Below are 6,000 nucleotides of genomic sequence, written 5' to 3'. Positions count from 1 at the left end.
GGGATGCTTCCCTTTAGATTGTTGGCAGAAAGGTTCAAAATCAACAAGCTAGGAAGGTCACCAAGATGAGCAAGAATATTTGCAAAGAAGTAATTTTGTGGGAGATTAAATGCAGGTTGCAGCAGCTAATTAAACTCAAAAGGAATAGGACTAGAGATCCAATCGTCATGTAGATCCAACAAAAGCAACATGGTTCATTGAGCTAGCTTGGAGGGGACAACCCCAATGAGACGATTGGAAGAGAGATTGAGAAACTACAAGAATGGCAAGTTTGTGAGCAAGGGAGAGATGGTTTCTTGGAGATGCAGTAGGAAGGTATTGATAGTTGTGTTGTCTATCTTCTTTCATTTGCCTCTCATTTCTCTATTTTATCTTCACCATGACTAACTATAATACTAACCCCAACTTCTTTGAGGCATTTGAGAATCCTCCAATAAGCTAAGAATAAGGTGATTGACAACAAGATGTGAGTCCTCACTCTTTCTCTATGTAGCCTGAGCTCTCTTGATATATTTCATTAATGCCTTGTTTACTTGAACTTGGTCTGGAGTAGGATCTTGAGAGAGTAGTTCCTTGAGGCTCTACTGCATAACCTTTTAAAAGACCTTACAGTCTTATCTCTGCCTGCTGCAAAAATAGTAGCCTATCTAAAGAGACCCACAACTCTAAAACGAGGGCAAGGGCAAGGTCTCGGAGGGGTTAGTACTAGGAATGTGAGCTCATGTCCACCAGTGAGGGACTCATTAGTTTTGGACAGTAATAGATTGATCTTTACTTCAGCCCCATCTCAAGTCCTCCCCTTCCCCTCTCATGATGGTTGCTATTCGATTTAATAGCAATTAAGAGAAGCAATGAAGATTGCTCAAATTCCTACCCTTTCAATTTCTAAAAAGTTACGATGCAATAGAAAAACATTAAGAAGTCTATTCGGTAGCAAAAGGATAGTGATAACAATGGGGACAACACGCTCTTTTTCCAAGAGTTAATGGACTCCAAGGTACAAATTACTCTTCATCAACTATTGAACTTGGTTCCAGCTTTCAAACATCAAATTTGCAAGAGATTGGATTGAGAAGAGTCGCATCCAGCAAAAGCTCAACAACCAAGTAATGATGAAGAGGTCATTCCTGATATTTACACATCAACACTTGAAGATGTGGACTACCAAGTACCACTCATTGATGTGCCAAATACCAAGTAGTGGTGGATGGAGGCTCAAGTGTGAATGTCCTCTTAGAAGATTTATTCAAAAAATTTTGCTGCAATGAATTGGTTCCAACACCATTCCAGGTGAGGATAGCTGACCAAAGGAGAATTCAACCTCTTGGAATATTGAGAGGGCAAGAGATTACAATCATGGGACTAACATTCACAGTCACATTTGTAGTTCTCCAAATGGAGGAAAAGGATTATGCTTACTCAATGCTATTTCAGTAGACCATGGTTAAGAGCTACCAACTTGGTCAAGCAAGACTCGGGCTCAAAGAGAATCACTATCAAGAAAGGGAAAAAGAAAGTCAAGATCAACCTATCCTCAAGAAGGTGTTTTCCAAGAAAAACACAACCATTGCAAGCAGAAGGAATCAATATGATTCCAGATTTTGATGAAGATGAAGAAGAAATTTTCCTCAAAAGAAACCCCGCTGTATATCCTATTTTTGAGATTGATGTTATTAAGATTATTGATATATATACAGGTCCAAATCAGCAGATACCACATTTTGACATAGATCCGACTGCTGCAAAATAGAACAAAGTTGAAAACCAGTCGAATCAAGTTTTCACATCAGAAAAAAATACAACATAGGCCACTGATGCAAAGAAACATGATACACTAGAGGATATCACTTCTAAGTCAGCAGAGGAAGCAATCACGGAGGCAAAAATACAATTTGAAGAAATATGCAAAAAAGTGCTAGGGTCAGGTAGGATGACTTGGAGGAAATGAACTTGGGAAACAGTGACAACCCACAACCAGTTATGGTAAGTACAAATCTCTCTCCACCTTTTAAAATGGCACTCAAATAATTATTGATGTAGTACAAAGATATTTTTGCATGGCACTACACTGATATAAAAGGGGTAGATCCTAAATTCTGCCAACATAGAATCAATTTGAAGACTGATGCAGTACCAATCATATAAAGTAGATATAGAATGAATCCAAATTATGCCAAGTTGGTCAAAGAAGAGATTGACAAGTTATTAAGAGTTGGTTTCATACATTGCCTGACACGTGTCACATGGTTATATCCTATTGTCATTGTTCCAAAGAAAAATGGAAAATTGAGAATCTGTATAGACTATAGAAAGTTAAATGCAGCCACTATCACTGATCCATTCCCACTACCATTTTGTGATTCATTACTTGATGCTATAGCTGGACATGAAATTTACAAATTTTTGAATGGTTTCAGTGGGTACAACCAAATCAAAATGGCTTCAAAAGACAGAGATAAAATTGCTTTTGTCATAGAATGGGGTGTGTTTGCATCAAATGTGATGACTTTTGAACTGAAAAATGCCCCACCTACTTTTCAAAAATATATACAAGAGGTATTTGCAGAGTACCTCACATCCTTCATGGAGGCATTTTTGGATGATTTCTCAGTTTTTGGAAAAATGGTGGAACACTTGAATCACTTAGCATTATGCTTTGCTAGATGCAGATTTGTTGGTCTCAGTTCTAATCCAACAAAGTGTGCTTTTGCTATTAGTAGAGGAATTCTACTAGGACATATTATCTCTCAACAAGGAATGGAGATTGATCCTAACAAGGTCTCAGCAATTCAGAATGCAAAGGCCCCAAAAAACATTAAACAACTTCAAAGATTTCTAGGCCAAATCAAATGGCATTGTAGATTTCTAAGATATCTTGTAGATATTTGTTATCCTCTCACAAAGCTAACTAGAGATACAGAACCATTTATCTGAGGAAACCCTCAAGAATATGCATTTAGCATTTTGAAAAAGATGCTCATATTGGCACCTATCCTACAACCCCCTGATTGGTCTCTTCCTTTTGAAGTATTGGTGGATGCTTCAAATTCAGCAGTTGGTGCAATATTAATGCAAGAGAAAACACCAAAATTGTTCAAACCTCTGTACTATGCAAGCAGGATCTTAACCAAGCATGAAAGAAATCATGCAGTTACTAAAAGAGAGGCACTTGGTATGATTTATGCATTGCATAAGTTTAGACATTATTTACTTGCTAATAAGGTAAATTTTCATGTTGACCACCACACTTTGATTTATTTGGTTTGATAAACAGCAATTGACAGGAAGGCTTGCAAGATGGATGCTTTTGTTGCAAGAGTTTGATTATACTATGGTGCATAGACCAGGAAAATAGCATTGAGATTATTTGAGCAAACTCCAATCAGGCGAAGCTCCAACTGGCATCCTAGATGAACTCCCCGATGCAGGTATATTTATGGTAAGGATAGAAGAACCACCAAACTGGTATGACAAGATGTTATTTTCTCTTACTGATGGACTAATTCCAGAAACATTGAATAGGGATCAAAGAATAAAGTTAGTATTGCAAAGCAGACCTTTCCTTATCATTGCTAGAGTGTTGTACAGAAGAGGTATTGACCAGGTCATCAGAAGGTATGTCTAAGACCATGAGCAAAAAGCTATGTTAGCAGGGGCACATGGAGGGCCAGTAGGAGGACACTTCTCAAGTGATATCACGGGCAAGAAAATCTTGTAGACTAGATTATGGTGGCCCATAGTGTTAAGAGATGCACACAATTATGCCAAATCATGCTTGTCATGTCAAAGGGATGACAAACCAATGGATAGTGATAGAATGCCACATCAGCCTATTCTTCCATTGGGACCTTTTCAAAAGTGGGAATTCGACTTTATTGGACCAATCAAACTTGCAGCCAAATTCTCAGGTAATCAATATATTCTTGGTGCTGCTGATCATTGCACTAAATGGGTTGAGGCTGTAGCATTAAAGACATGCAAAGCTAGAACATTTGCACATTTTTTGTATCACAATATTGTAACCAGATTTGGTGTTCCGATTGAGATTGTATCTGACAAAGGAACCCATTTCATTAACAAAACCATTAGAAAAATGACCAAGATGCACATGATGCTACACAAAACATCCACAACATATTACCCACAAGCCAATGGATTGGCTGAAAGCTCCAACAAGCTCATGAAAAAGGTTTACAGAAGAACCATTGCTGATCACCTAGAGGATTGGGATCAGCATTTAGACTCAGTGCTTTGGGCACTTGGGACAACACACAAGGTGGCCATAGGATTGACACCTTTCAAGCTAGTGTATGGTTGTGAAGCAATGGTACCCATGGAGTTTGTTGCAGGCAGTCTTAGAGTAGCAATTAACAACAAACTTTCACCAGAAGACTCCATCAATGCTAGGTTGGAGCAACTTTTACAATTGGATGAAGATAGATTGGCTAGCTCCCATATAGCTGACATTATCTAGAAAAGAAGGGCAGCCTAGATCAATAGAAATATTAAATTCAAGCTTTTCAAAAAAGGAGACTTGGTGTTGATGTTCAACACTAAACTGGGCAAAATGCCAGGTAAATTCAAACTAAGGTATGATGGTCCATTCAATATGATTGATACATATGAGCAAGGGACATTTCTCTTGGCAGACCTACATGGCAACTCGTTTGAGAAACTAGTCAATGGTTTTAGACTTAAGCCTTACATTGGCCCTGATCCCACACAGGCAAAAATCAACACAATCTCACTGCAGAACCCTTCTAAGGTACACAGTTATACATTCTATATTTCAACCTATCTGCTCACTAATGGGGTATCATGCAGCTTTTCAAAGAAGCCTTCAAAGACAAATTCAGAAGAGTTTCGTGAAAGCTTTGAACATCATCATAGCAAGCAAGCACATGATTAGCAGCTACAATTACAGTCCACTACCAACAATGCAGCAAAGACATTACCACACTTCCAATACGGTTCAAGTATACTCCAATTACCCTACAATAAACAAAAGTGATTTTGAAGGTGAGAAGATGCAACAACAAAATGAAGGCGCAATGAGCTCTGCTCCAACAATGTTTCAATGTGTTTCGGACCGAAGTCTAGCAAAACCGACTAAGAACTCCGCCACGGTACCGACAGGGACCAAACTATGCCAATCTGACTCTAATCCACCACACATGTGCCACACGTGTCTTTTCTGACTTTTTGGAGTCCGACCGATGCCTTGTTCGCATGTTCAATCCCTGCCCACTCCAGTTCGACTCTCGTGTCTCCGACCCTGCAGTCCGACTCCGATTCTCCACATGGATCGCAATAAAGTCCAACTACGCTCTGCCTATTTGATCTCACTCTACCCTCAGTCCGCCAACTCACAGAACACACTAGACTAGGCATGCCGACCTATCAGTGCCCATATATATGTACACAGCATCAACGGTCCAAAATTCAAAAAGGCCGCTCATACAAATGACACCCTCACCACAAGAAAAAGCATTACTGCCGACACACGCCTTACCAACCCCATGATGCAAACTAATATAAGCAAGGAGGGATGGGAGATGGATTATACACACACCCAATCGCTGCTTCATACTGCCAGTTCGACACATGCAAGACTACCAGTGAATCTCTAGACAAGTTCAATGAACGATAGCTTCTGCACTCAAGCTTCCCTTCAAATGGCTCCAAAACACAATTTGCGGCTTACAACTCCCTTGCCTTCCGAAACACAAGATTTGTCACTCGAGCTCCTTCATAGAGTTGCTTTGCTAGATGATGAGATGGGTCGTAGCAAAAAGTCCCTGACTTCGGCAAGAAAGATCCCCCGAACAAGCCCAGACGGGGAGAAGGCGATTGTCATCGTAGAGAGTAAGGAGATAGAGTCCGATGATGAACCCCCCCCAGCCATTGCTTAAAAAGCAGATTGTGACGGCCAATTTCGCCAGCTTCAAAGTATCTCTGGACCTCAGTAAAATGGTTAAAGAAGATTGGCTTGCTTCAGTA

Source organism: Dipteris shenzhenensis, chromosome 25, assembly GCF_047967505.1.
Source record: "Dipteris shenzhenensis isolate YYH24624 ecotype China chromosome 25, Dip_SZ_1.0, whole genome shotgun sequence".
Classification (NCBI taxonomy): Eukaryota; Viridiplantae; Streptophyta; class Polypodiopsida; order Gleicheniales; family Dipteridaceae; genus Dipteris; species Dipteris shenzhenensis.
The sequence above is the reverse complement of the archived record's forward strand: the minus strand, read 5'-3'. Positions refer to the sequence as shown.